Source organism: Mytilus californianus, unplaced genomic scaffold (assembly GCF_021869535.1).
Source record: "Mytilus californianus isolate M0D057914Y unplaced genomic scaffold, xbMytCali1.0.p SCAF_6, whole genome shotgun sequence".
Taxonomy (NCBI): Eukaryota; Metazoa; Mollusca; class Bivalvia; order Mytilida; family Mytilidae; genus Mytilus; species Mytilus californianus.
In genome coordinates, this window is record NW_026262712.1 from 57,874,747 (window position 1) to 57,886,596 (window position 11,850).

General features: G+C 30.7%; 1 long non-coding RNA gene across 1 annotated transcript; it reads right to left on the reverse strand.

Annotated features, from left to right (window-relative positions):
- Positions 1-378: 378 nt before the first annotated feature.
- On the reverse strand, positions 379-11,184 carry LOC127704145 (uncharacterized). The gene is made up of 4 exons (XR_007983163.1): positions 11,086-11,184; positions 9,500-9,988; positions 5,964-6,126; positions 379-4,238 (listed from the first exon to the last, which is right to left on the reverse strand). It is a non-coding gene; the product is annotated as an uncharacterized LOC127704145 (long non-coding RNA).
- Between the last annotated feature and the right edge of the window lie 666 nt (positions 11,185-11,850).

Below are 11,850 nucleotides of genomic sequence, written 5' to 3' on the forward strand. Positions count from 1 at the left end.
TTTTTTTTGTGGTTTTGGACAATTTTTCAGATACTATAAGCAATAGGTCAATTATATTTGGTGTATGGAATGATTGTAAAGTGTACATGTCTGTCTGGCCAATAGAGTCCTGTTGAAACAGTTGGTACAATCCCCATGTATCTATGAGATAAAACATGGAGATAAATCGGGGAACCAGTAGATAAAAAAAACAAAATATCTTTGAATATCAAACTACCAAAAGAGACGTGGTTTGTGAATCAGTTGTATCTTCAAAGTGCAACCCTCAAGGCGGCATTGAAATTCCATTATAGTTAATATTAAAAAAGTTTTGATTGAATTTGCATTCCTAAAAGACTTTGCTGGACACAAGCAATATCAATGGAAAAAATCTTGTTAACACAAAATTTTCTTTATTAACACATTTAAAAACTAACAACTTTTATGCAAAATTACACATTCATGAATAGAAATTCCATATAAAGCTAACACTAACACATATGGTAAGATGATTAGAAGCATACACTCATATAAAATTATACATAAATAAACAACTAAACAATTTATTTTGAAGATGCACAATATAAAACGGCTGAAAGCTTATGTCAGTTGATTAAAAATTTGTCTTTGTAAAACATACGAAGTTCATTGAATCTTGAATTTTTCCGTCCAACCTAAACCTTTTTTTCATATGATAAAAAGTTTCAATCAAAAATTGTTCAATTATTTGTAATATAGTTCGACATAAAAATAATTCTTAATAAGATATACCAGCACTTTCCGACATAAGATGAAACATACAAATACCCACGTTTTTATTCTAGGTCTTTTCCTTAAGTGTACACATTTGTCTGACCACAATTTAAATTTAATAAAAATTTGCAGTTTTAAAAGTTTTTTATTCGAGCTTTCCAAATGAAAGTTAATCAATAAATGCTCTTCGGCTGTACAACTTTTATTGAGTGTTATTTTCATTGAAGGTTAACATATAATTAGGTATTATGTACATTTTCAAAAACTCAACAATGGTTACAAATGCGGTTATGGAAGCATCAATATAAATATACCAGCATTAAAACTACAATTAGCAGAACAAAATACTACAGTAAAATCCCGATAAGTCGAATTTAAAGGGACCCTTTATCATTGTTCGACTTATCCGATATTCCGTACATATATACCACGCAAGCTGCATCGATTCTCTATTACAATATTGAACTTTGTCATGTCAACTTAGTTTGTTAAGGTTGAAAGGTGTTGCAAATTATATTCCATCTGCATAAATGATATTGAAAAATTAATTCATTTCCTGAAATATGACGGTGAAAAAAGTGCATGTTATTGCACAGTTCAATGTTATTTAGAACCAAACAGGTCGTGTGAGATGAATATGTTAAAATTTCTTCTGAGCAGCTACGCTATGTACATTTGAAGACACAAGGTTTTATCCTTTTCTTTAATTCGTTCATTAATATGAAAATAATCCTGTCATTCTTAATAGACGTTTTACAAAAGTCAAAAGGATTCTGGTGCTGATATTAACTACCAATATCACTATATCCTATAAAAGGGACCATCTAAAATAAGCACAGATAATCTATCATTAAAGTTACCTGTATGGGTGTGTTTGATATTGATGAGAGGATTTTTAAACAATTAGATAATAACAATGTATTCCTCTATACATGGACCAGGATCCAGTAAAACAACACGATCATTGTTCATATATATATATATTAATATCATTATAATAAAATTGCTTTTTTCATATTATTGATCGATTAAGTACATAATCGTTGTCCCTCCTTTTCTTACTATTTTTTTCAATTTAAAAGGAAAATCCGCACACTGATCAAAATTAATGAATAAAAAATGATTGAAATCAAATCACATCCGAATCAATCTTTGTTCAGAATGTTTGTTTATTTGAAATTTGCGCTTTTTATGTCGGGCCTTTTAAAGTTTTTTGTGCAGTATGATTTTGCTTCTTTTTGAAGGCCATACAGTGACCTACATAGTTACTCATATTAACGTTATTTGATATTTGGTTGATAATTGTCTTTTTTGGCAACCATACCCGATCTCCTTATTTTATATCATGTTTCCAGAATAGAGAAATCTGTAACCTTAAATTCTAATAAAGAACACGATTTCTTCCACCAATAAAACTGAAAACCACTATATAACTGAAATATTGTTGGAAGAGGCGCTCAGATTTCATACGTAAAAGAAGTTTATTTTATTATCTTTGGGTTAGGAGGATATGTTTAAAATGGAATATGCATTTCAACCTGTTAAAAGGCCTGCTTAATATTTGCTACAAAAGAAAACTATGCTTCGCATAGTTACCTTTCAATGCAATTGTATATTTTAAAATCTTGTATCGGTATTGGTATTTCACACTAGCACAGTATTTAAATCCCTTTCCGAACACTTCTTATAGAAGACCTTAGTTCAGGTCTTTTAATTCGTTCAGTTTTATTTCAGTTACAACTTTTTCAACAAACGTAATTTTCACCTTTATACTCATTAAAGTTGAAATTAATCATCTGAAATCTATACACGCACAATGCTTGACATGTCGATAGTGGTAAGTAAGTCTTTTCGGTGTAAAATAAATTAACTTTTATATAGATATGTAAAAAGTAAAATAACAAAAATACCGAACTCCAAGGAAAATTCAAAACGGAAAGTCCCTTATCAAATGACAAAATCAAAAGCTCAAACACATCAAACGAATGGAAAACAACTTTCACATTCCTGACTTGGAACAGGCATTTCCTGATGCAGAAAATGGTGGATTAAAGGGTACTTATTGTACACCTCTACCATTCAGCTTATTTTTGTATCTATGTGAAGCAGAATTTATATATAGTTATAAAAAGAAAGAAAGAAAAGAAATCCCTAGTTCTTTAAATAGCAGTTTAAGATATATTAATCATGATTTGTCACTCAATAACCTACATAACAGTCCTAGATACACGATTATTTTTATTAGTTGTTATTGGGTTTGAACTAGCTGTCAGTAACTGCGAGTACTCTTAGATCCGTATATAGTGTCCTTTTTGTTGTTAGGGATGAGGAATGGATAAATGCCCTGCTACGTCTGGTCTGTGGTTATGTTTGATGATTTTCTGCTTTGTATACCCTTTGATGAGTTCAGCCTTTTTCAACTGATTTTTATAGTTTGTTCCTATGTTTGTGCTGTTACACCACTGTCCAAGGTTAAACTTGGTTGGGGGGGGGGGGGGGGGGGGTCACCGCTCACAAACTTCTTTATTCTTTATGTACCTGTTCCAAGTCAGGAGCCTTTAGTTCAGAGGTTGTCGTTGGTCTATGTCAGTTATATTTGTTTTTCGTAAATTGTTTTGTTATTTAAATTAGGCCTTTAGTTTTCTCAATTGAATTGTTTCATATTTTGTATGTCTGTGCCTTTTATAGCCGACTATACGGTATGGCTTTTTCTCATTGTTGAAAGCCGTACGGTTGCCAATAATTGCTTACATCAACTTTATTTGAACTTTGGTGGATAGTTGTCTCATTGGAAATCATAACTCATCTCCTAATTTTTATACAACAGCTTGTTATTGCATCTCAAAAATCCTTGTGAAGTTAAGGATACTACTTAGACTAGAAGGTTTGTATCTTTTTTTTTGGTATTTACACAGAAACACAACTTCAAAATTAGATCTATGATAACGTTATGATTTCAGCTTACCTATTTTTAAACTCCGATTCCCCAGCAGTAACATACATACTGCTTCATCGTACGGTGTTTACATATCTGAATGTAAATACGATAGGAGCATGCATATTCATATGCAGGATTCATTAACAGTTCATGCTTTTCACAACACAATCTTCTTCAACAGTGATTTAAGGATAGAAGTAGCAGGAGACGCTTAAAGCACTCGGTCACGTTTTGTTACGGTTCATTCGATTCCCTCAGTTTTTATTTTTTTACCTTGAATGATATTTTCTTAATGGATTTACGAGATTAGAGAATCGCTAATTTACAGTTGTCTTTAAATAACAAATATTAACTCAATAAATGTATGCAGTTCTAAAACCTAAAAACAAATAAATAATTGCAAATGATATCCTTATCAGAGACTGTCTACTGTCAAATGGTAGCTTAAAAATAGCATCCAAGACAAGCAGTTTTCCCATTGTAACATTTACTATAAAATCTCCATCCAGCTTCAATGTGATGTGGTATGTCTGTCACAACATTTGATCCAAACGAGAGTAGTTCACATCTAAAATGTATGAAATGACTGTTAGAGAATACAAGTATATTTGAATATGATAATAACGTATTTTGTACTTTGACATGCAATTGTTTCAACTTAGTCCTTTTGTCTTTAATTGATTATTATCTCCTTGGCAATCATACTACATCTTTTCTTTTTTTAAAGCTTGTTTCTTGTGATTAGAATACTCATAGAAGCCTCTTAACATTTCGATCAATAGCATTTCAATCTTAGCATGATATAAGAGGCTTATTGGGACAATGGTATTTCATTATGTGTAAAGTTGATATTATTGTATCTGGATTATTTACATATGACTAAGCCAGAAGGATCTATTATTTTATTAAGAAATACCGTCCTGAATTACATAGATGAAATGAGAATCTGGAAGGCATTTCTTTATAATCATGTACTTTCACTTTCGTTTTAAGTACCTACGTTGTGCTATATTATGACGTTCAGGACTTATTGGGATTTCAAAAGAATAAGCATGTCTGATGTCTGGTAACAAAAAAATGTCATACATTGGAAACACAAAATGTGATAATTTTTAGGCCATCTCTTGTGATATGGAGATTTTCATGTATTTTCATATTTTGACATTTCTTATAATATCTGCTTTCATTTAGAATGTCGACAAATTTGGCATTGAAGTATAAGATAAGAACATATTTCTTGTTGCGTTTCTAAGATAACAAGCTGATTAAGAAAGTCTGTCCTAGTATTGTATTTAATGCACTCAATAAATAACTATCTCATTTGCATTATGAATTATGATTTATGATTTATTCAAAAAGACTTCAGCTATTCTAATGGACAATAAGTGATTATAAAAGCAGCTTGTGCTGACCTCTTCTAATAAAATTTATTTTTTCAATTTTTGTATTTACTTTTGATATTGCAAACGGACTGTGTCTTTCTACAATTATCATAACATGGCTTAATAAAATATGTAGATTAGTTGCAGTTGATTAAATAAGACTGTAAGAAGGTACGAATTGTATACCAACAGATAAAATATTTTAGTTAAATAAAATATGGCTACGGGTATTATTTCTAAGATATTATTCAGTGAAGTTTGTGATTGTTTTGTTTACATCTGTTATAGCAAATTTTATTTAATTAAACGAATTTATCGGCTGAATATGCAAAATGTAGATTTAACTTATTCAGATAAAATAGGGATTTGCTGATAATAACATTAACGGTACCAAATGTACTGTTTATGCAGTAAAATATGTATGCAGTCAAATATGCATGCACCATACAAGGATCCCCTTTAAATGTCATCCCTTTTTTTCACAGTTTTGTCCTTAATAAACTTTGCAATTGATTGTTCTGGTTGAATTCGAAAATAACGTGACAGAACTTGTGGCATTTAAGAGCCGAAAAAAAGATTATGGACACTTTCATTAATTAAAATCTGTATGTTCGTAGAATGATCGTTTCTGATGTTGTATAACTGCGTCTGATTGCTGTATCTTAAGGCGTGTTACTAATCTTCCTGCATTCATGGAGAAAAAGGTAGTTCTCTATTTAAAATCATACGTGTGAGTAAAACAGAATGGTTAAGGAGGAAAAAAGAAGACAAAATTTGGTATTAATATTTTCTTGACACAAGCCGAATTCCAGATTTAAGTATTAACATACTTAACAAAAGATGTCTTTTAAAACATAATAGGATGTAAGTGTAACGAAGGAAAAGTTTGTTAATACTTTGTCAACACAAACCTGTTCCTGGCACTGTTGAAATTAAAACCCATACAAGTCTTCAACAGTCCACAGCTCGTAGCACACCTGATTCTTGAACATTTAACGTCATCGACTACAACGACGTCAGACTTGGTATTACTCATATTACAGCTGTCAAAATATCCAGCAAATTTGTCTGAAACTGTATCAAATGTGTTTGATATATTTATGAGAAAGCTTTTTCCTATAGCATATATACATATGAAGAGATTTTATTATCGAAGGTTAAGGATGATTTACGATACGGCTGTTTTCTTGCCCATGATAAATTCTATTATAATAAACAGAAATATTAAGTACTACCTGTAAAATTTCATATTTCATACAAAATACCCATTGCACGCGATCAAGCGCCTGTGCATAAATGTGCATAAATGTTACTGGTATGTCTTTTCAAAGTTCTGGTTTTGGCATTTATCCTAGCCGTTTGATACAGTAGTAGTTTTGACACTTACTTTTGTTGGCTTCATGCCTTAAAGGTTCTATCCATCAAATGGTAATAAGTCATATTGGGTATGCTTATTGAGGTTTCTTTTCATGCATGTTTTATAATATATTTTTGAAGTTATCTTATTTTTTTCTATCAGTATTAAATCAAATACATTATATAGAAATGTCGATCTGCCATAGGTATGAATAAACTTATAACTTGACACAACTGTTTAACTGAAAATTTTCGTTCTCGTGGTATTGCAAAAGTCAGAAGTATGTCGAATTGTTATTGTCATTTAAAAAGACGTACTAACTCAAATAATTGACATTTTGAGCTAATAAATATGTTCGAAATACTCAAACTGATTTACTAAAAGGTATAGATGAAATCACAAAATGTATAAATTGGTGATAAATATGTTCGAAATACTCAAACTGATTACCTAAAAGGTATAGATGAAATCACAAAATGTATAAATTGCTGATAAATATGGTCGAAATACTCAAACTGATTAACTAAAAGGTATGGATGAAATAAAACAAATGTATAAAAGGCTAATAGATATGTTCCAAATGCTGAAACTGATTCACTAAAAGGTATATATGAAATAAAAAAAATGTATAAATTGCTAATAAATAAACGTAAAATGGCCAAACATTCGAAACCCTTAATTAGAGATATAAGTTGAAAATTAACATATTATTGCATGCGATCATAACAGGTAACATTTGTTGGACAAAACTTTAAGTCATCCCGACGTACGATCCTTTTATATAAACAATTGAATCTTCCTTGAAACTTTAAATCAAAACTTGTTAGACAAAAGAAAACGCATTTTATGAATTCCGTGTTCTAACATTATAGTCAATTATTTCAGAAAGAGAGAAATTAAAACAAAATATTCATTGAAACAAACAAAAGAAAATATGACATAAAACACCTAAAATACATTTCACCGTTATGACTAAGAGGACATACACATAAATCAAGACCAATGATATAACACATCCTTTGACGAAACTGACACCATTAATGTCTGCAATGAGTAATAATGTCGGTTAAGGACCTGGTTTTGCAAATGCATTCCAATATTCCCTACTTACAATAACATTTACAGTTAATTTTGATGAGTTTGAGCAGACAATTATTTGCTACTGGTGTAGCTGTGAAATTCCATCAAATCTTTAATTGTGTTACAATATTTATTTGTTGATGCGAATATGTCAAAAAATTGCAGAACCAACTTATAAAAAAATCTCAAACACGATGTGTAACTTCCTATGATAGGACACAATACTAAGAAAACCATCTGTTGTTTAAAGTATTAAATTAGAAAAAAAAACACTTTGAAGCAATGTATATTTCAACGAAATATTTTTGAAGAAATTGCTAAAGCAGAACAAAACTAAACTTCGATTTGTTACTTGTTTTGATGTAACCAAATATCTAATTAATTGATTCAAGTTTTAATAAAAAAAATGTGCTGAAACCATATAATTGCAATCAATTTGCTACATCCATGAGTCACAACGTCACGGATACCGCTCAGGATGAACGAAACTCAAACTTGATATCCAACTTACTTTGACCTAAAATCATATCAAATAGCTTATCAATTGATGATGAAATATAGAAACAGTTAATAATGAAGAAATAAAAAAGAATAAGGAGGAAATAACAAAGTATGCCGCTATCATTTTTTACACTTTACAAAAAAAAAAAAAAATACCAAGAGTTTCTCCAATACCCTTTGAAATCATGTCTTTGATTTTTGACGAAAACATTAAAGTTGTTATGCCCCCCGTCCGTCTGTCCGTACGTCCCACAATTAGTTGCCGTTCTCTTTAGTTTCCCTCAAGCAAATGTTATGAAACTTATACACAATGTTTATTACAACAACACACAGATCAAGTTATTGTCCCTTTATAACGTTATATGCAAGTAGGGTTATCATATGTGTCCCATGGACGCATTCTTCATGTATTTGATTTATGAAATATGCCTTGCACATGGAACCGGATTTTCTTTTTCCACGTAAAATACTTGAAAATAGAGTAAAACACAAAAAGATATATAGTCCATTCCAAAAGTCCATGATTTGCTAAAACCTAAAAATAATTCGAACCAAAAAAAAAAGTCAGTAGCAGGTGGCCTGTTGCTAGACAACATTTCTGTCTCTATCCAATATGCCATCATTCTCGAGTTTGAGTTTAAATTTCCCGAACCTTCATTTCAGACTGCATCTATTTCAGGACCTACCTATTGTATTTATAGTGAATTTGTTCCCGTCCTGAACATGCATGAAATATTTGCGACTGAACATTAATTAACCGACAAGCAATCAATAATAATTTATATACAATTTTTTTTGGAATTATTGGCATTCGTGAGAGAATAGTAGCTCCAAAACTGTACCCAAAATGCAGGTATCAAAATGATAAAAAATATTATTTTATTGTATTTACAGCTGTAATTAACTAATTTTTCCTTTTTTTAAAGAGAATTATAGATTATCGTTGATCATCTCAACGAGATTGATTTTCTCGCTTGAGCCGGTACGGCGAAAGCGAGAAAAGCAATCGAGTTGTGATGACCAATGATAATCTGTTTATCGCTATTTTACCTATGACGACGTTGTCAATTTCATGTCAATTTCATTAGCAATGGCACTTGCTCCTTAGTTTCTAGCGATAATTTTCATATCACTCGACTCCGCTGAGAAAGGAAATTATCAGTCAGTAAGATTAAAGGAAATTTTCGTAAAATAGCGATAAAAACAAATATTTGAATGAGATATTAAATAAATGCATATCAATCTTGCAAGGTGTAAACGAAAATGCAATACACTGCTGTTGCCACTTATCAGGCAGACATAGCTTAAAGGTATGCAAGGTAAATTGATGCAATTTCAAACTTAGATGAAAAAAATGAAAAGCAAATGTAGACAAAACCTTTATAACAATAGAAAAGATAAACATACGTAAACGTTTCTTTAATCAATATAAATACATAATAAAGCAGAGATTCAGTGATTTTAAGAATCTTCGATTAAATGCAAACGAAATACAATGTTTAGGATTACCTTCAATTTTTATTTTCCATTTTCCTAATCTACCTTTATCTGTTAATACTCCAATACTTCTCACTACAAAATGATCTGTATTTTTTAAATTTCCCAAAACATAGTCACCAACGACAATCCCAGTTCCTAATTTAATATCACCATCTGCCCAACTAATCCAGAATGGAAGATACACAGTGCAGTTTAGTATATTCGGAGTAGAAAAGTCTGTTTCATGACCTTCTTCTGCACGGTAGATAATGTACGATATGTCAAAAGCATAGCTAATGATAATCTCATACAATGGTTTTGACGAGTTTCTGACAACAGAATTTGATAGAAGGACATGTGCATAGTTGCATGCCTTTATTTCAATCATTAACGACGTTATTCCACTAAGGTCTAGGTTATACCTATTTACGTCATTAGTGTAGTTCATGATATCTGGTGTATTCCATGATTCAACAGTATCGCTAACCTGGGTCGATACTTTGGTTGTCATCTGTAAACCTTCAATATATAAATAAACATATATCATATTTATCGTAAATACATCGTATTACATAATATTGAATTACAGGCTCCTGACCTGTAACAGATACATAATAATGTAACGGGGTTAAACATTTTTTATTGGCGCTGAACTCTCCCCTTAACCTAGGGTAATTGTGTAGCAGCACAACATTAAAACAAAATGATAAACTCAGTTTAGAATATCTTTACTCAACCGAGCAGCACAAAGTACAAGAGGAAATTAACAAAAAGACTCAAACTACTGATCTAATAGTACCCATAGTTACTGAAAGCTTTATCAAAGATGATAAAACAATTAAACCTTTATTTTTGTAAGATTGAAACTGATATTAGGAATCAATCCAATTAAAACGGACTTTATCAGTTTGTTCTTTTGTTGAGCTGTTACACAAACGCTCACACACATCTTTAACCCCGTCATATTGTTCGTGTGCTTGTCCTTAGACAATAGCCTGTAATCAAGCGTTTTAACGTTGGTTGCTACCTGTCATAATTTGATTTTCTTTGTTTATTGTTTAGTACAAATACGGCTGATGATTTTACGTTTTGTTTTGTTTTACATTTTGTCATCTAGGGCTTCTTTTTTAAGCGTGCTAAACAGTATGATATTTGTTCATTGATAATGCTGAACTGCGACCTGTAGTTGTTCCAGTTATCCTCGATGGATAGTTTCTCATACAAGCATGCTATCATACCATATCTTCTCGTTTCTTTGTATATTGAACTAAGTAAGATAAGAAAGTCATCAACAAACATAACATTTACCATGTTTACTGCACAAAGGAAGACCGAAAATCTCCAAAGGAAGATACGACTTCGGTCACGAAAAAATGCTCATAAACGCCAAGTTAATTAAAAGATATGTTACATGCAATTTAAGATTATTTCTTAAATATCAACTATGCTCATTTGTTTCATCCTTTATAAATCATTGTAATAGTATTTATAGTAGGTAGTAAAGGTATAAAAAGAAGTTTTTGAAGAATTGTTTCGAAATAAAAATAATTTTGTGACATCGCATTCAAATGGAATTCGAGAAGCAAATCAAAAATTTAAATCAAATCTCAACTTACCAAAAGCTTTTAAAGTCAGTAAACATAAGTTTAGAATTTTAAACCAGTGAAGTGTCTTGCAAACCATATTCAGCATGTGTATATGATCCAGTATACGTTTGTACATTTTATGAAAAAATTATATCAAGGATATGCCTTTATATACTAGATGCTTATTTATTATTCAACATTTTCGAACGATCTTGTAATTTTGTTTTAAAAAGGTTTAAAAGCTTACTTTATATTAAGGATGTCCTTTTATATACTCAATGCTTATTTATTATTCAACATTTTCGAACGATGTTCAAATTTTAAAAAAAAGACTCAAAAGCTTACTCATTTGAATTAAATGCATGGTTACCGTTGTAACTGTAAAGACTAGAAACAGTTTATTTGCCGAGGGTTTTTTTTTTAGGCCTCTTGAGATTTAACGTTTTAATGGTCACATATCAATATATTCATATTCATAATGCACATAAACAGCATTCCCGTGTGTATTTGGCAATGAAAATGAAAAATATAACAGAGAAGTTATTTCATTGTAATGAACATTTGAAATGTGCGGAAATAAATACCAGCACTTTTGAAACTTAAGTAAACGATAGTTTCGTATTTATCTTTTAAATGATTTTTATAATAACCATGAAAGGGACTCATTAGGGTCGCATACATTTTAAACCAGCAACTTTATGACAGGACATTTTATCTATGCAGATTGTCAAAGTTATATCGACAAAATGCTGTCAATGTATTTGAAGAGTATACCAAAAGGGTTTATGATTTTCA